This window comes from Pristiophorus japonicus, unplaced genomic scaffold (genome assembly GCF_044704955.1).
Source record: "Pristiophorus japonicus isolate sPriJap1 unplaced genomic scaffold, sPriJap1.hap1 HAP1_SCAFFOLD_231, whole genome shotgun sequence".
Classification (NCBI taxonomy): domain Eukaryota; kingdom Metazoa; phylum Chordata; class Chondrichthyes; family Pristiophoridae; genus Pristiophorus; species Pristiophorus japonicus.
The window spans coordinates 205,924-225,915 of record NW_027252026.1 but is presented as its reverse complement, the minus strand read 5'-3'; the positions used below and the strand labels follow the sequence as shown (position 1 = coordinate 225,915).

Genomic DNA, 19,992 nt, shown 5'->3' with positions numbered 1-19,992 from the left:
GATACAGGCTATTGCCCATTTTTGCCAGAAAGTGGAAACTAGCACCCGGCCAAACTTTTGGCACACATCAATGTGCTGCATCGCCCGGCTTAAGTTTAAAAAATATATGACGTCATCTGCGTGCCAGGCCGAGAATAGTGCTGAAACTGGAAACTTGTGCCCGATTATCGCCCATTTATCGCCACCGCAACTTCCGGCATTTTGCCCACACTTCGCCGAAATGGTCGCTGGTCGAAAAAGTCGCTGAAAAAAAGCTGCACTCACCTGACCTTAAGTCGGTGCTACTCGGCAGTACTCGGCAGTACTCGGCAGTACTCGCCAGTACTCGGCAGTACTCGGCAATACTCGGCAGTACTCGGCAGTACTCGGCAATACTCGGCAGTACTCGGCAATACTCGGCAGTACTCGCCAATACTCGGCAGTACTCGGAAATACTCGGCAGTACTCGGCAGTACTCGGCAATACTCGGCAGTACTCGGCAATACTCGGCAATACTCGGCAGTACTCGGCAATACTCGGCAGTACTCGGCAATACTCGGCAATACTCGGCAGTACTCGGCAATACTCGGCAGTACTCGGCAGTACTCGGCAATACTCGGCAGTACTCGGCAATACTCGGCAGTACTCGGAAATACTCGGCAGTACTCGGCAAGACTCGGCAGTACTCGGAAATACTCGGCAGTACTCGGCAGTACTCGGCAATACTCGGCAGTACTCGGCAGTACTCGGAAATACTCGGCAATACTCGGCAGTACTCGGCAGTACTCGGCAGTAGTCGGCAGTACTCGGCAATACTCGGCAGTACTCGGCAATACTCGGCAGTACTCGGAAATACTCGGCAGTACTCGGCAGTACTCGGCAATACTCGGCAGTACTCGGCAATACTCGGCAGTACTCGGCAATACTCGGCAGTACTCGGAAATACTCGGCAATACTCGGCAGTAGTCGGCAGTACTCGGCAATACTCGGCAGTCATCGGCAGTACTTGGCAATACTCGGCAGTACTCGGCAATACTCGGCAGTACTCTGCAATACTCGGCAGTACTCGGCAATACTCGGCAGTACTCGGCAATACTCGGCAATACTCTGCAATACTCGGCAGTACTCGGCAATACTCGGCAGTACTCTGCAATACTCGGCAGTACTCTGCAATACTCGGCAGTACTCGGCAATACTCGGCAATACTCGGCAGTACTCAGCAATACTCGGCAGTACTCGGCAATACTCAGCAGTACTCGGCAATACTCGGCAATACTCGGCAGTACTCGGCAGTACTCGGCAGTACTCGGAAATACTCGGCAGTACTCGGCAGTACTCGGAAATACTCGGCAGTACTCGGAAATACTCGGCAGTACTCGGAAATACTCGGCAATACTCGGCAGGACTCAGCAATACTCGGCAATACTCGGCAGTACTCGGCAGTACTCGGCAATACTCGGCAATACTCGGCAGTACTCGGCAATACTCGGAAATACTCGGAAATACTCGGCAGTACTCGGCAGTACTCGGCAATACTCGGCAGTACTCGGCAGTACTCGGCAATACTCGGCAGTACTCGGCAATACTCGGCAGTACTCGGCAGTACTCGGCAATACTCGGCAGTACTCGGAAATACTCGGCAATACTCGGCAGTAGTCGGCAGTACTCGGCAATACTTGGCAGTACTCGGCAGTACTCGACAATACTCGGCAGTACTCGGAAATACTCGGCAGTACTCGGCAGTACTCGGCAATACTCGGCAGTACTCGGCAGTACTCGGCAATACTCGGCAGTACTCGGCAGTACTCGGCAATACTCGGCAGTACTCGGAAATACTCGGCAGTACTCGGCAGTACTCGGCAATACTCGGCAGTACTCGGCAGTAGTCGGCAGTACTCGGCAATACTCGGCAGTACTTGGCAGTACTTGGCAGTACTCGGCAGGACTCGGCAGGACTCAGCAGTAGTCGGCAGTACTCGGCAGTACTCGGCAGTACTCTGCAATACTCTGCAATACTCGGCAATACTCGGCAGTACTCGGCAGTACTCGGTAATACTCGGCAGTACTCTGCAATACTCGGCAATACTCGGCAGTACTCGGTAATACTCGGCAGTACTCTGCAATACTCGGCAGCACTCGGCAATACTCGGCAGAACTCTGCAATACTCGGCAATACTCGGCAATACTCGGCAGTACTCTGCAATACTCGGCAATACTCGGCAGTACTCGGTAATACTCGGCAGTACTCTGCAATACTCGGCAGCACTCGGCAATACTCGGCAGCACTCGGCAATACTCGGCAGCACTCGGCAATACTCGGCAATACTCGGCACTACCGACGCCTTTTCGACAGTCGGAGGATCTGTACTGAAAAGCTGCTTCAAGTGTTTGTGAGGAGAATCAATCTCTGAGTGAGTTTAAGGGCCTTTTTGACCCTTGCCAATCATCTAATCACATTTGTATCTGTTGAGGACAAATGAAGGGCATTTCTAGTGATTGATAGTGATGGGCCTGTAATTTCTCAGCCAGTATTGGTCACTAATCACATGCTGCAGACTGACGATGGGAGAAGGTATATTGAAGAGCATTATGTGTCCAATCAAATAGTTGGCAGAATGGTGCAGAGGAGGAGACCTTACACCCAACGCATTTACAGGGAAAAGTGATCATAGCTGAACTTGTCCGATAACATGTGCGTTAGGAGGCTGCGCTTCCGAAAGGAGGACATCAGTGAGATAGAAACATATAGAAACATAGAAACATAGAAAATAGGTGCAGGAGTAGGCCATTCGGCCCTTCTAGCCTGCACCGCCATTCAATGAGTTTATGGCTGAACATTCAACTTCAGTACCCCATTCCTGCTTTCTCGCCATACCCCTTGATTCCCCTAGTAGTAAGGACTTCATCTAACTCCTTTTTGAATATATTTAGTGAATTGGCCTCAACTACTTTCTGTGGTAGAGAATTCCACAGGTTCACCACTCTCTGGGTGAAGAAGTTCCTCCGCATCTCGGTCCTAAATGGCTTACCCCTTATCCTTAGACTGTGACCTCTGGTTCTGGACTTCCCCAACATTGGGAACATTCTTCCTGCATCTAACCTGTCTAACCCCGTCAGAATTTTAAATGTTTCTATGAGGTCCCCTCTCATTCTTCTGAACTCCAGTGAATACAAGCCCAGTTGATCCAGTCTTTCTTGATAGGTCAGTCCCGCCATCCCGGGAATCAGTCTGGTGAACCTCCGCTGCACTCCCTCAATAGCAAGAATGTCCTTCCTCAGGTTAGGAGACCAAAACTGTACACAATACTCCAGGTGTGGCCTCACCAATGCCCTGTACAACTGTAGCAACACCTCCCTGCCCCTGTACTCAAATCCCCTTGCTATGAAGGCCAACATGCCATTTGCTTTCTTAACCGCCTGCTGCACCTGCATGCCAACCTTCAATGACTGATGTACCATGACACCCAGGTCTCTTTGCACCTCCCCTTTTCCTAATCTGTCACCATTCAGATAATAGTCTGTCTCTCTGTTTTTACCACCAAAGTGGATAACCTCACATTTATCCACATTATACTTCATCTGCCATGCATTTGCCCACTCACCTAACCTATCCAAGTCGCTCTGCAGCCTCACAGCATCCTCCTCGCAGCTCACACTGCCACCCAACTTATGCCAGCTCATCAAGGGAGATCTGCAGTCTACCAGCACCATCAGGACTGCACTGCCTGTTGAGGTTAAGGTTACTGCGGCACTTTCCTTCTACGCATCGGGCTCCTTTCAAACCTCAGCTGGCGACATTTGCGGAAGCTATCAGCACGCCCGACACACACTGCTCCATTCGACAGGTGACTGAAGCCCTTTACGCACTCAGGATGGACTTTATAAACTTCCCTATGACCAGGAAGGCACAGATTGAGAGGGCTTTGGGTTTCTCGCAAATAGCAAACTTCCTCAAGGTGCAGGGAGCAATAGACTGTACGCACATCGCCCTGTGAGCACCTTTTCAGGATGTAGAGATACTTTGGAAGCGAAAAGGATTCCACTCCCTGAACGTGCAGCTCGTTGTCAACCACAAGCAAATAATCCTGGCAATAAATGCAATTATCCAGGCAGCATCCATGATGCACACATCTTGCATGGGATCACTGTCTCTGACCTGTTTAAGAGTCAGCCACAAGGTCACGGTTGGATGCTGGGGGATAAAGGATATGACCTTGCCAGCTGGCTCATGACCCCCCTGCGTAAGGCCCAGATGGAAGCCGAGAAGTGCTACAATGAAAGCCATATAGCGACATGCAATGTCGTTAGAAAGTCAATTGGAGTGCTTAAACAGCGCTTCAGATGCCTGGACCACTCAGGAGGTAACCTGCAATACCACCCTGAGCAGGTCGCGGAGCTTATTGTGGTGTGCTGCATGTTGTAGAACCTAGCTATCAGGAGAGGACAACAATTGCAGATGGGACCACCAAAACTATCCGCTCCATGCCCTCCGATATTCATGTGGACATTGCGGCAGTGTTTCCGGTCAACCCACCAATCGCCTGGAGCAGCTGTCGACCGATATGGACACTGTCCCTGGACAGTGCCACCAGGTCCTCAGTAGGATCTGCCTGTCGCAGTGCATGCCTATCTCGCCGAATCAACCTCCGTGGGGTCAGCGTGGGCACTGTGCACCTTGGAGTGGCCTGCTGCAAGCCGCTTGGCCCCGCTACTTCATCCGCCCATGAAGACGTGGCCGCAGGTACAACAGATGACAATTGGTCATCTTCCTCCTCCTCAGTAGTCTCCTCTGGACCCGTGGTGATGACCACCTGCAATGGCACAGGCGTCCGTGGAGGGGCCTCCCTTCGCACCTCGAGAGTCTCGGGACCTGCAAATCATCATTGAGGTTATTGGAACAGAAGGGTAGACAGGAGAATGCTTGCGCTGTGCTGGCATATGTACGAGGAGCAACATTACTGCAATAAATGTGAACAAGAGACGTTACATATGATTACATCATTATGGTTGTACATCTATGCCCCAGAGAGCTGTGGAGGCTGGGTCATTGAATATATTTAAGGCAGAGATAGACAGACTTTTGAGCGATAAGGGAGTAAAGGTTTATGGGGAGCGAGAAGGGAAGTGGAGCTGAGTCCATGATCAGATCAGCCATGATCGTATTGAATGGCAGAGCAGGCTCGAGGGGCCGTATGGCCCACTCCTGCTCCTATTTCTTATGTTCTTATGTTCTTTAACTGAGAGTACTACAGAAGCTGCATGCACAACATGGCATTATTATTATATTATAATGAAATGCCATTAAATGACTTTAAATGACTCTGGTTTACCACTGCTTTACACATTAGTCACGCTGCACAACAACGGGACCTGCACCACCGCGGGTGGCAGAGCGACTGTGACTGCCCACTAGTGCTGCAGCACATTCTGCCAAGTCAGTCAGGGTCTGTATATCAGCAGGGCCTCCTCCGGTGTGCCTCTGGTCCGCCTGATTCGTGGATATCTTCCTCTGCATGGCATAAACTAATTGACTAGGTACTATTACGGAAAGACAATAAATTCTAATGTTACATGCTAATACGGTTTGTATCCACAATGGATGCATGGTTATAACATCTACGTTCAGAGAAAATATTTGGACTTGCAAAAGGCTTTTGACAAGGTCCCACACAAGAGATTGGTGTACAAAATTAAAGCACGTGGTATTGGGGGTAATGTATTGACGTGGATAGAGAACTGGTTGGCAGACAGGAAGCAGAGAGTCGGGATAAACGGGTCCTTTTTAGAATGGCAGGCAGTGACCAGTGGGGTGAAAGGTCAAAATTCACTGGAAACCGCCCCCCCCTCCCCCGCCCCACCACCCCCCCTCCCCCGGCCAGTGTTTGGGCTCACTGGAAAGGAAATTTAATTTGGGACTATCTACCAGAAAGTTGAAATCCTAAAGTGCTTATGGAAGAAACCACGAACTTTAATCGAATTTTGGACTTTTACAAGACAAATTCAAGTCTGTGGGCAGGCCTCAAAGAACTGAAGGAGCCAACTTGATTATTGGAACTGTCTGGGTGTTGGGGCTAACGTAAAGTGTCTGGAGAAATAGATATTCGAAAACCCTTCTCCAGAAGAGACATTAATATTACAACACTAACTCAGAGATGGCCAGCAATCCAACCGCATTGAGAAAAGCCATCTTCGGCACGCATAAAAACAAAAGGGCCCACTACAGCCTGTATGCAAAAACCAAGCACAAAAGGACATTTCGATTACCAAGCCAATATTTTCCATCAGGAAACAGATTTCGAAGAGCAACCCACCCAAGACATGCAAACTTTTAACGAGCCCGCCAAAATATTACAAAGTAATGTCAAGCCTGCCAAATTCAAACAAAGCATTCTGGACTTATTTGGCATGCAGATTAGGACAGCTCAAACCATATAACTGGCCCCTGTTTTAACAGAGGCTAGGTTGCTACTACCTCAGGAGACACTGAGTATGCTATGCGTGTATACCATACTACGACTGTGCCATCAAGAAGGGAGAGAAAGCAACGCAACAGTTGAAAACTAACTTCTCCAGCCTCGAAGTCCTGAAGTCCAAAAGGGAAGGAAGAAGATCACCATCGTGGCAGCAACTGACCACAGCCAACGTGGTACCAATAAAAGCCACCGAGATCGAACAAACTCGAAACAAAACTCCAACGGAAAGAAACCGAAGAATCGAAAGTTTCCACTCTACAAGCTGTTCCTGAGCTACCAATGGATAAAACATTACCTAAAGTACTGTAAAAACCTACTTCTAATGATAGAAAATGGGTACTTACCCCACAAATCCAAAACGTGCCTTTCCACATCAGCGGACTCAGCCCAACTGAAGATTGTGCAGTAAGAAGTCCTCTCCGATGTTCGGGGTATGACAAGCAGAACCTACAGAACTCAACGAACACCAAAATCGTGAACTACCGCTAACTGACCAGAAAGGATTGGTAAGCATAGTCCCTGCCTGCCCTGGAGTCTAACCTAGCTAGGCTTAGGTACTAGGAGGTGGGAGGTGTAATTTTTACTGTAACCATCTTTGAATGGAGATTCTGAAATGGGAGGGAGAACAGCCAGTTGTCGTGGTGCACATTGGTACCAACGACATAGGTAAAAAAAGGGATGAGGTCCTACGAAACGAATTTAAGGAGCTAGGAGCTAAATTAAAAAGTAGGACCTCAAAAGTAGTAATCTCGGGATTGCTACCAGTGCCACGTGCTAGTCAGAGTAGGAATCGCAGGATAGCGCAGATGAATACGTGGCTTGAGCAGTGGTGCAGCAGGGAGGGATTCAAATTCCTGGGGCATTAGAACCGGTTCTGGGGGAGGTGGGACCAGTACAAACCGGATGGTCTGCACCTGGGCAGGACCGGAACCAATGTCCTAGGGGGAGTGTTTGCTAGTGCTGTTGGAGAGGAGTTAAACTAATATGGCAGGGGGATGGGAACCAATGCAGAGAGACAGAGGGAGACAAAAAGGAGGCAAAAGCAAAAGACAGAAAGGAGATGAGGAAAAGTGGAGGGCAGAGAAACCCAAGGCAAAGAACAAAAAGGGCCACTGTACAGCAAAATTCTAAAAGGACAAAGGGTGTTAAAAAAACAAGCCTGAAGGCTTTGTGTCTTAATGCAAGGAGTATCCGCAATAAATTGGATGAATTAACTGTGCAAATAGACGTTCACAAATATGATGTGATTGGGATTACGGAGACGTGGCTCCAGGATGATCAGGGCTGGGAACTCAACATCCAGGGGTATTCAACATTCAGGAAGGATAGAATAAAAGGAAAAGGAGGTGGGGTAGCATTGCTGGTTAAAGAGGAGATTAATGCAATAGTTAGGAAAGACATTAGCTTGGATGATGTGGAATCTTTATGGGTAGAGCTGCAGAACACCAAAGGGCAAAAAACGTTAGTGGGAGTTGTGTACAGACCTCCAAACAGTAGTAGTGATGTTGGGGAGGGCATCAAACAGGAAATTAGGGGTGCGTGCAATAAAGGTGTAGCAGTTATAATAGTTGACTTTAATATGCACATAGATTGGGCGAGCCAAACTGGAAGCAATACGGTGGAGGAGGATTTCCTGGAGTGCATAAGGGATGGTTTTTTAGACCAATATGTCGAGGAACCAACTAGGGGGGAGGCCATCTTAGACTGGGTGTTATGTAATGAGAAAGGATTAATTAGCAATCTCGTTGTGCGAGGCCCCTTGGGGAAGAGTGACCATAATATGGTGGAATTCTGCATTAGGATGGAGAATGAAACAGTTAATTCAGAGACCATGGTCCAGAACTTAAAGAAGGCTAACTTTGAAGGTATGAGGCGTGAATTGGCTGAGATGGATTGGCGAATGATACTTAAGGGGTTGACTGTGGATGGGCAATGGCAGACATTTAGAGACCGCATGGATGAACTACAACAATTGTACATTCCTGTCTGGCATAGAAATAAAAAAGGGAAGGTGGCTCAACCGTGGCTATCAAGGGAAATCAGGGATAGTATTAAAGCCAAGGAAGTGGCATACAAATTGGCCAGAAATAGCAGCGAACCTGGGGACTGGGAGAAATTTAGAACTCAGCAGAGGAGGACAAAGGGTTTGATTAGGGCAGGGAAAATGGAATATGAGAAGAAGCTTGCAGGGAACATTAAGACGGATTGCAAAAGTTTCTATAGATATGTAAAGAGAAAAAGGTTAGTAAAGACAAATGTAGGTCCCCTGCAGTCAGAATCAGGGGAAGTCATAACGGGGAACAAAGAAATGGCGGACCAATTGAACAAGTACTTTGGTTCGGTATTCACGAAGGAGGACACGAACAACCTTCCGGTTATAAAAGGGGTCGGGGGGTCTAGTAAGGAGGAGGAACTGAGGGAAATCCTTATTAGCCGGGAAATTGTGTTGGGGAAATTGATGGGATTGAAGGCCGATAAATCCCCAGGGCCTGATGGACTGCATCCCAGAGTACTTAAGGAGGTGGCCTTGGAAATAGTGGATGCGTTGACAGTCATTTTCCAACATTCCATTGACTCTGGATCAGTTCCTATGGAGTGGAGGGTAGCCAATGTAACCCCACTTTTTAAAAAAGGAGGGAGAGAGAAAACAGGGAATTATAGACCGGTCAGCCTGACATCGGTAGTGGGTAAAATGATGGAATCAATTATTAAGGATGTCATAGCAGTGCATTTGGAAAGAGGTGACATGATAGGTCCAAGTCAGCATGGATTTGTGAAAGGGAAATCATGCTTGACAAATCTTCTGGAATTTTTTGAGGATGTTTCCAGTAGAGTGGATAAGGGAGAACCAGTTGATGTGGTATATTTGGACTTTCAGAAGGCGTTCGACAAGGTCCCACACAAGAGATTGATGTGCAAAGTTAGAGCACATGGGATTGGGGGTAGTGTACTGACATGGATTGAGAACTGGTTGTCAGACAGGAAGCAAAGAGTAGGAGTAAATGGGTACTTTTCAGAATGGCAGGCAGTGACTAGTGGGGTACCGCAAGGTTCTGTGCTGGGGCCCCAGCTGTTTACACTGTACATTAATGATTTAGATGAGGGGATTAAATGTAGTATCTCCAAATTTGCGGATGACACTAAGTTGGGTGGCAGTGTGAGCTGCGAGGAGGATGCTGTGAGGCTGCAGAGCGACTTGGATAGGTTAGGTGAGTGGGCAAATGCATGGCAGATGAAGTATAATGTGGATAAATGTGAGGTTATCCACTTTGGTGGTAAAAACAGAGAGACAGACTATTATCTGAATGGTGACAGATTAGGAAAAGGGGAGGTGCAAAGAGACCTGGGTGTCATGGTACATCAGTCATTGAAGGTTGGCATGCAGGTGCAGCAGGCGGTTAAGAAAGCAAATGGCATGTTGGCCTTCATAGCAAGGGGATTTGAGTACAGGGGCAGGGAGGTGTTGCTACAGTTGTACAGGGCATTGGTGAGGCCACACCTGGAGTATTGTGTACAGTTTTGGTCTCCTAACCTGAGGAAGGACATTCTTGCTATTGAGGGAGTGCAGCGAAGGTTCACCAGACTGATTCCCGGGATGGCGGGACTGACCTATCAAGAAAGACTGGATCAACTGGGCTTGTATTCACTGGAGTTCAGAAGAATGAGAGGGGACCTCATAGAAACATATAAAATTCTGACGGGGTTAGACAGGTTAGATGCAGGAAGAATGTTCCCAATGTTGGGGAAGTCCAGAACCAGGGGTCACAGTCTAAGGATAAGGGGTAAGCCATTTAGGACCGAGATGCGGAGGAACTTCTTCACCCAGAGAGTGGTGAACCTGTGGAATTCTCTACCACAGAAAGTTGTTGAGGCCAATTCACTAAATATATTCAAAAAGGAGTTCGATGAGGTCCTTACTGCTAGGGGGATCAAGGGGTATGGCGAGAAAGCAGGAATGGGGTACTGAAGTTGAATGTTCAGCCATGAACTCATTGAATGGCGGTGCAGGCTAGAAGGGCCGAATGGCCTACTCCTGCACCTATTTTCAATGTTTCTGTGTTTCTATGTTTCTATGAACTCATTGAATGGCGGTGCAGGCTAGAAGGGCTGAATGGCCTGCCCCTGCACCTATTTTCTATGTTTCTATGTTTCTATGAATGTGTAATATATTGTTCTTTATTACAGTGATTATAAGGCTGACCTTGTACTTTCTTGTCTGTAATAAAGTCAAAGTTCTTTGCACCAAACCAGTTGTACTTTGCATTTTGTCACATTCCCCAAATAAACCCAGAGTGTAGAACCCAAGGGAGTGGGAGCCATTCGAACCACTCAAGTCGGTCAGAGGTGAACCTGAAGCCCGGGACCACCCCTTACAAAATGGCGACCGCGGCAGGACTCTGGTACAAGGGCTGTGATGCGGAGCGTGCTGGTTTGGGGGAAAGAACCAAGATGGAAGAGAGGATTTCCTCCTATGTGTACAAGAAAGTGAATGTCACTAAGGAATGGGTGCTTGGTCTGTTGTGCGCTGAGCGTCCAGCCGACGCTGCAGCCCAGTGGACAGCAAGCAAGGATCACAAAGAATCAGTAGAGAAGGCAATCTGATTGGTCTGTCTGCAGCGACAGGTCCAACTCCTGGATAAAACCAATGAGACACTACAGGCAGAGTTATGGGAATGTGCAGAGAACTATCAGGAAAGGGCTATTGCAGAAGAACTCCGTAAGCTAAAACAGGAAAAGACCCAGCTAATGGAAAGGTTGAAGAACAGTCAGGACTATTTTCAATTTCAGGTTACCGAGGCCAAAAGTAATGAAAAGTCACTGAGGGAGGAAAGCACTCGCCTCACCCTACAAGTAAAAGAGCTCCAGGAAAATTTAAAAGATGTGCAAGCAGCGTATAAAGTAGCTAGCACTAATGGGTTTGAATCGGGAGACCACGGTCCCTGCCAGCAGCAAATCAAGAGTTTAACCCTTGCTCTGTCCAAAGCAAAAGGCATGGTATGTTTAATAAGCCCGGGTACGCCCCAGGTAAACCTGGAAGAGAAGGAAGAAACGACCTGGCCACTACCTGTAGCACCGGTGACTACACCGGTGAAGCAGCAGGAGGGGCGAACGAGTTGCAGGGTGAACAGGGATAGTGAACCACCAGCACCTGTGGCACCGAGTTTCAGCTCGGTCTGGCAGCAGGGAGGAGAGGGAGGCGAGCCAGAACAGGAAGAGCCAGAACCAGGGCCAATGTGCCCGGTCCGGCAACAGAGGTTTGGCCCGCCCACCCTTGCCGGGGGTCCAGGACCGTGGAAAGTCAGTTTGTGGTCCCCCACACAGCCCACCAGCTTAGGGCTATGATAAGCCACCTGGGAAAGCTCACTCCAAAGGGAGACCCCTCAGTTCACTTTGTGGAGGTGGAACAGGCAGGGGATATTAATGGGTGCAATGAGGCCGAGATGGCAAAGATGCTTCTCCTATCTCTCGACAGCAAACTGTACCAGTCCCTCTCTACTGAGAGCAAAAGAGGACAGAAAACACTTGCTGCCATCCAGAAAGACATTTTAGAAGCTCTGGGCTGCATGAAGTGAGTCCCTTCTCCAGAGTAAACGGTGCAGCTCACAGGGGAAACCCCACAGGCTTTCGCAGACCGACTGTGGCCTGTGGAGGAGACCTCAACCCGGACAAGTTAGCCCACTGGCTCCGAAGCCTAGTATCTAACAGTTTACCCAGAATAAGAACCAAGGCTGAGGCCTGGTTCGACCCCAGAGACCCCCAAGCCACAGAATAGAGAGTGCTTAGGCAGCTGACCCTAGCTTACAGAAACGGCAGAGGGACAGAAGAGCCCCCACAAAAGGGAAAGGTTCACGAAATCTGACCTAACCAAGACAAGAGGGAATGGCACCACAAGGGGGCAACCCCTCCGATACAAAACGTACCTGCTTTGGGTGTGGAAAGAGTGGGCACTGGAGAAAGGATTGAAGAAATCCTTGGAAGAATAGCGCAGGAAAGAATTCTCCAGCCCCTGCCCAAAAGACCGGGACAGATAAGCCAGTCCCTCCCCACTCGTTTGAGACCTTTTTAACTGCGCTCCGAGCCATGTTAGATGGCCCTGGAAAGGAGCCACCGCCATTGGTACCGAAATCCCATCTGCCCCCTCCCAACCAAAACCGTGACTAGGACAGGCACAGCCTGTCCACCTGTGTGCCCTCGAGTATGATACGTGTGTTGATTTCTGGATTCTTTTCCCTCAATCTGGTTCAGTGAAATCACTGAGTCAAATACCGATTGTGCTTTAAACAGAGCAAGCTTTTATTTAAAAAGCAAATCCCGATCGGGGACCTTATCAGACAGAAGGAATGCAACTCTGATAGAACGCACTCACTTCCTACGGACAAAGTGACGTTACATTGTAAAGGGACGACGGTTATACATTTTCGGCAAAAGATAACAAGATAGGGCTAGAGTGACATCCTAGTTCAGCCTATCCCTTTTGATCCCTCTTTCCCTTTGTCCACTCATAAGCCGACCTAAGTATGGTCTGATTTTAAACAAAGACCTTCTGTTAATGTTTCAGGTTTCAGGTTAATAACATGATTTAATAAGACCTTGAGGTTTTTCTGCAAGCTGTGGGTTTTGTTTCAATATGTGTTAGTGTTGTAACATTTCGCAGTCTCGAGTCTGAGATGTCATGGCTATTCCTCCATGAATTCTTTGTTAGCTTATACTGTCCATATATAATTCCCACTTTCTCAACTTCTCGACTTTATACATTTTTAAACATTCACATTTCCCCCTTTTATCATTCCATGCTAACACTTAGGATCATTCTAGGAGTATTGCATTCATCCGTTCACACTCTATTTCCTGAATCATATTGTTGTTAGTGTCGATTAGTTCTTTAGTTCGTTGGATCATAACTCGGGAGCCCTTGACCACAAGAGGATTTGCTAACCTTGCCATCATTACTTTACAACAAAGGTTAAGGCAACCAACAATCAAACAACAGGCAATTATTACTACGATGAGAATAATTGCCCCATGCATTAGATAGGATCTCCAAGATCCATCTGATAGCCCATCAAACCAGTTAGATCCTTCTGCTGGTGTGGATAACTTCTTCACCTCCCTTCTTATGTGACCAGCGAGATTGGTTATGTTTTCTGAACTATCGGGAATGTAAGTGCAACATTCAGATCCTATCAGGGCACACGTTCCCCCTTTCTCAGCTAACAGGTAATCGAGGGCCATTCGGTTTTGTAATGCTACGGTCCTTATTGCTACCATTTCAGCTATGATGCCCTCCAGAGCTTCAGCAGTATTGTTAGCTATCTGTTCCAATATCGTCTCTAGGTTCTGTACTTCATCCGTGAGACGTCTTATCCTGATTGGGAACATCATGACCCCAAAGAACTTGTCGACGGGGGTGATGGCTCGCTTGTATCGGCTGGAGGCATGTGCTTCCGCCAGGGTACGTACTTGCCGCACAAATGGCACCACATATCCCAGATAACAGGACCCTGTCCATCGCCTGGGCAACCAAGGATATGCCTTATGACCGTACACGAAATACGTGCCGTTAAAAGCTGCTTTCTGATATATTGCTTCCGGGTCCCAGGACTGGGCCCACAAACCTCCACCTGTTTTACTCGGAAGGTGAGAGAGGATGGTGACTCGTGCACCTGTGGTGATGTTGAGATTGTGTGGGCATTTGCTGTACCCTATGATATGTCCCTTGTTACTGGTGTCATTTCGGGTTCGACATATGTCCCCGGTTGGCCTCCCAATCCCCGAGGTATTGGTCAGAGCTAAGAATGGGGGTTCCTTTCCACAGTCGTAGATTGGTTGGTACCATCCCTGGGACATCTGACTAATGGGGTCTCCAGCACTCTCCCACTTGGTGACCTCCCCGTGGTCATTCATGTGGTAACGGTATAATACGCCTCCTGATCTCTGTGACCCCTCTTTTGACCCGCCTTTCCTCTCTCGTATTTGCATTGGCCCCCCTCCGCTCATGCTAGTCTGGCTCAGAAGCCACTTGACAGTCTCAGTTAGGGTCAGTGGAACGGGGCGTAAAGGAATACCCCCTTTGGAATGTATAGGGATATGTGAGCACACCCAGCATCAAGAAAAGTTCCCATATTGCGCATAAACATAAGACATGTACAAAAAGGTGTTTACATGGAGCTCTCTTCTCTGTCTCCCCTCCCATGCGCCGAAACTGTCATATTATACAGACTGTGGCATACAGACACAGTTTCATCTTATGGCTCAGGATTCAGATAAATAGTCCAATTATTTTGCTGATTAAAAGAGTTCGGTTCTCCCGTCTCTCTTCTTAGGTCACCGTCGGTGTAGCTGGCTGTCTATCACTACGGGTAAAAGTTCAAACTGGTCCACGTTACAATTAGGATGTCAACGGCCTTGTTCAGCTATGGAGAAGAGGAAGTCTGGAACAGAAACAGGAGTTAGAATAACCAGTAAAATAGGTTTGTTAGGGGGTGGTGAGCTTGCAGTGGTGCAGGTGAACCCAGGCACTTCTCCCCTCAACCTTGGCTGCAGTGGGGGTAGTGAATAACACCTGAAAAGGACCCTCCCATTGTGGCTCCAATCCCTTCCGAATCCACCTCTTAATCAGGACATACTTCCCAGGTACCATGAGGGACGATTTGGGTAAAACTGGGAGATCGAGGTGAGCCTCTCGAACCTGGTTGTGAGCTAGTCGCAGAGCCTGAGTCAGAGAAAGAACATAGGTGGTCATCAGTCGAGCTGAGATACCATATCTAGGAACAATTTCCCTCATTAACACCTTAACAACAGTTTGAGCCTTATTGTCCAGGGTAGGGTAGGCTTCAATCCACCTGCTAAACACATCTACTATTACTAACACATATTTGTAACACTGAACTTTTTGCAACTCAATGTAGTCCAACTGAAATGTCTCAAAGGGACCTTCGGGTAGGGGCATTTTACCCCAATCACAGGGGACTTCCTTCCCTGGATTATGTTGCTGGCAAACCAGGCAACGACTACTGATGTTCTGGGCGAGCGCCTGGAGTCTAGGATGCCACCAAGTAGCCAAAAGTGTGTCACTCGTGGTCCTTGCTCCACAATGAGTAGCAAAAATGCATACATTCAATAACCCATAGAGCCAACTCATCAGACATGCAAGTCTGTTCCGCGGGAGTGGTCCAGAGTTTAGAAACATTGTCATAAGTACATCCATAATTTTTCCACAACAGTTTTTCTTTTTCAGGAGCGTCCTCCTGTGCTTTAATAACATCTTGGATGGTTGGCATTGGTTTTTCCGAGGCTAACTTATCCTTCGCAGGATTTTTTAGTCTGACTCATCATTTTGGACACTACCATCTGTTGGTCACGAGAGGCCTGTTTAGCTTCTTTGTCAGCACAGTGGTTCCCGATATCAACCGGGGATTTTCCGGTGGTGTGGGCGGTACATTTAACAACGGCAATGTGCTTGGGGAGCATGAGGGCTTGCAACAAATCAGATACTAGTTGCTTATGGAATATCTCATTCCCCTGTGAGGTTAGGAATCCCCTATTTTTCCATAATTGTCCGAAATCATGGGCCACCCCAAAGGCATACCTAGAGTCGGTATAGATATTGACTTTGAGGTCTTTGGCCAAGAGACAGGCTCGGGTGAGGGTGAATAGTTCAGCTTGTTGGGCAGAATAGGCGGTTTCAAAGGCGGCAGATTTCAAGACCTGATTCTCCTGGTTTACTATGGCGTATCCTGAGATTCGTGTACCTTCTGGATTAATAGAAGAACTTCCGTCAACATACATAATACAGTCTGGATCTTCCATTGGTACATCAACTAAATCTCCCCTGACTGATGTGGCCTCTTGAATTAAAGATAAACAGTCATGACTGGGTTCTTCCTCATCTTGGGGCGGCTCAGTAAGAAAACAGGCCGGATTAATTGCAGTACAGTGCCGAAAGGTCAGCTAAGGATTGTTTAGTAGGTAGATCTCATATCTGCTTTGCCTGGCCATGGTAAGGTGTTGAGTCTGCAGCTGGCCCAGGAGGGCAGCTACGGAGTGAGAGGTGTTAAGACAACGGTAGCACAGTCTTTCAGGATTGTACAATACAGTTGAAAGGTCATAGAGGGGCCGGACCAAAGCTGGAGCTTGCAGCAGGGCTGTCTTTAGTTCCTTAAAGGCTTGGACGTCTGCGGTTTCTATTTCAAAGCTGCCTTCCTTATTTGTATACGGGGTGAGGTGCTTAGTCATCAGGGCAACATTAGGGATCCAGGATCTGCAGTAATTGATCATCCCCAACCACTGGCGCATTTGTTTAGCCATGCTAGGGACTGGAAACTGGCAAATTGGTTCAACTCGGCTAGCCTCCAGAGCTCGGTGAATACTCGGTATTGCCTGTGTTTTCAGTGGGTACTGTCGGATAGAGGGCCAGTCCACATTGCCCTGCACTGGGATCTCAATCGGATCAATGGGAGTATAACCCACTTGGGAGGGGTCCTCTTCCCACAATGAGGATCCACATAGTCAGGTATGTCAGAGCCAGTATGATGCTGCAGAGTCGTTAAGACCATCTCGGGGTCCCCGTGGAATTGGACTGTTCGGCCATGTTTTACAATTTGCACATCCCGGCTGGTAGGGTCAGCCTCGTCTATAGCCTAGCGCACCATAACTCCCAAATCTTTAGCGTGGTGGGGAGGTAATACTTCACGAGTAATATGTGGTGCCACCGTTGGGGGCTGTCCATTTCCACAAAATCTGCCTTCCCTTCCGGTCCAGTCACTCTAGCCCTTAATAGAATTTCCTTCACTTCCCCTTCGTGATCCTGATAAAAGTTCTGCAGGTCCTGATTCTTTCCACTGGGATCGTGTGCTAGGGTCACGTGATAGGGTGCCTGCGGCAGGTCCAGAGACCACCACTGAGGGGTTCTAGTGGTATAATACTGCCGCTTAAGGGTTCCTTGTTTTACAATAATCCCATCATCTCCACACTCCAAATGCAACTGGAATTTGCAGAGGAGGTCTCTAGCCATCAAGTTACAGTCCAGATTGGTTGTGATAACAAATCGATGTTCCACCGATTCTTCCTGGTAACCCATTTTAACCGGTTCTGACATCGGGAATGGAGAGACTTGTCCCAGGAATCCTGACAGTCCCTGTGTTTCAGTGAAGGCGGGGAGTTTCAGCTTTGATTGTACAGAAGAAATGAAGGCTCCCGTATCTATCAAGAAGGGTTGCCACTCATTCTGAATTTTTAACAATATCATCGGTTCATCATCCGGGGAGGGTCCCTGCACAACCAAGCTACATAGTCAATACGAATAATCGGGGGACGGTTGGCCAAAGGGGTTGTTCTGGGAGAAGTTAGTGCAAGATCCCCGTCCTCTCCCCCCTTGCCCCCCTCCTCTTCCTCCTCTTCCTTTTTCGTGCTGACGGGAGGGACAATTTCTATTCCAATGTCCTTCTTGCCCACAAATAAAGCATCCATCTCCCAGCCCCAACCTCTTTCCATACCAGGCCCCGTAGGGCAGTCCGTAATTAGCAGGGCTCGGGCCATTTGGGTGTTTGATATAACCGTATCCCTGTTTATCCACCAACCCTGCACACAACACTGCGGTTCCATCTGGTATCCCCTTGGGTCGGGTTTTGGTCCTTCCACCCGAGGCGGCTCTTCCTTTCTCGTCACGTATTCAGTCTTGACCCGGGTTGGGGGCGCACCTCCCCCCTCTCCTTTCTTTTCCTGCCAATAATATTTAACCGCCCTCTCCATCTGGTCTTTACTGTTATCTGCCCAATTCATATTATTTGTCCGGAGAGCGTGAGCAACCGAATAGGGCAGGCACTGAAGTAGGATAGCGCAGAATTGAGGAGAATCCTCTCCTGCCCTGAAGGCATTATCTCCTGATTGACTTCCGTATATTTCAATAAAACTTTCCATGAATTCATCGGCAGTTTCTTCTCGTTTGGGTTTAGTTTCTAATACTGCGGCCATACTGATGGGCTTCTGAAGGGTCGTGGTGAGAGCATTAGTGTTTAGGCGATCCTGGACATCGTTAGGGTGAGCAACCAACAATGCATCATGAGTAGCACATCCTAGGTGAGTTAGAAATCGGGCTTGCTCAGTTGGGCTCAGGGTTTGCTTTACCAGGGCCCACAGGTCCCTTGATTCTGCATTATATCCATGCATGTCGAGGTCACTCCGTGAAATCGGAGGTCAGGGTTAAGTTGGGTTTGTGGATCCCTTTCAGCTTATTTATCTTAGCCTTTTAACTCTTCAATTTGTTTTGTTTGAGTATCTATTTCTTTATTGTATCAGGCAAGTATTATTACATAAGCTAGTTCTGTTTTTATTTTTATTCTGACTATCGCACCATTCCTCTGTTAGGTGAGTCTTTTTTCTATTAAGAAATCCAAATTGATAATGTTCAGTATGAAACAGCTGTCAATGGAAAGGGTTAACTCCTTTACAGGTTTGTAAGAAGACCTGATGTCATTACGTGACTTCGCGTAACCATCTGAAAAAAAAATCTTTTCATCAGGAAAGGCAGCATTTGATTAAACTCCAATATTTTTTAACTTCTTATTCAAGTACTCACCAAAGATATTTTTTTAATTGATTTAAAACGAGACCACACATTTTTAATAACTATTTGTTTACTGAAATTCAATTTCGTCATCAGCCTCAGTGAATGCAAAGCCAACCATTTTAACTACGTAGTCTATCGATACCTTTCTCAGAGGTCCCAGTGGAATTCTGAGTGCATTTCTTGTGCGTGCACTCTTTCTTTAAGACGTCGACAGTTTTTAATATGTCCTCCTTCTGTCAATGAAAGCCCTAATTTAATGGAGTTTTTCTGCCAACTCGACAGGAGTGATGCATTTTTTTTTAGACTGCAATGGAACTTTTCTCATAATTTAAAATCTCAGAACATTTTTTTTTCAGCACCTATTTAGTACATTACGTCTTTTTTTTCATCTTTTCCATAACTAGAGGGAAGTCTGGCACGTAGGCTGTGGACTGCTTTTCGTTATCTCAATTGTTCCAGCCTCAAGGTCGTGTTATACTATTTCTTCTAAACTGCAGATTTAATATCATATATTTTTTTTGAATCCTTTTGAATCCATCTCAGTTGTTTTGCTGTGCCTTCTCTGAATATCTCAAAATCCCGATTCAAACTTTGTAATGTAATCAATCATTGCATGTTTTCTTTCGACAAGTAAGTGAGCATGTCAAATCCTTTTTTAACCACCGGGACCATGTATTTTTTCTTTTTTTACTCAACAAACCTATCCTTTGTGCATTTCCTGGCTTCATAACTTATCATCCGAATATACGTAATTCAATAAGGCTCACACTCTTAAACTTCCCACATACAGGACAACACTACGAAGGGTTAAAAAAACTTTCATTCTGTTTGAAAAAGTGGGTGGAGCTAAAACAAACCACAACTCCCCGGCTTTCTTTTCCACAGTAAAAATCACACAAGCATTTCTCATTTAAAACAGACGTTCACAAGAGTCTTTCTTCTTTCCTATTAATTGTTTTGGCCGGCTCTATT

At 47.3% G+C, this 19,992-nt stretch overlaps 1 long non-coding RNA gene and 1 pseudogene across 1 annotated transcript in view; one reads left to right on the top strand and one right to left on the bottom strand.

Annotated features, from left to right (window-relative positions):
- LOC139245695 (uncharacterized) overlaps positions 1 to 19,992 on the bottom strand; it is a 369,717-nt gene that overhangs the window by 212,223 nt on the left and 137,502 nt on the right. The gene's annotated exons all lie outside the window — the stretch shown is intronic.
- The window catches only part of LOC139245686 (cell adhesion molecule CEACAM2-like), a 142,534-nt pseudogene continuing 126,749 nt past the window's right edge, over positions 4,208 to 19,992 (top strand).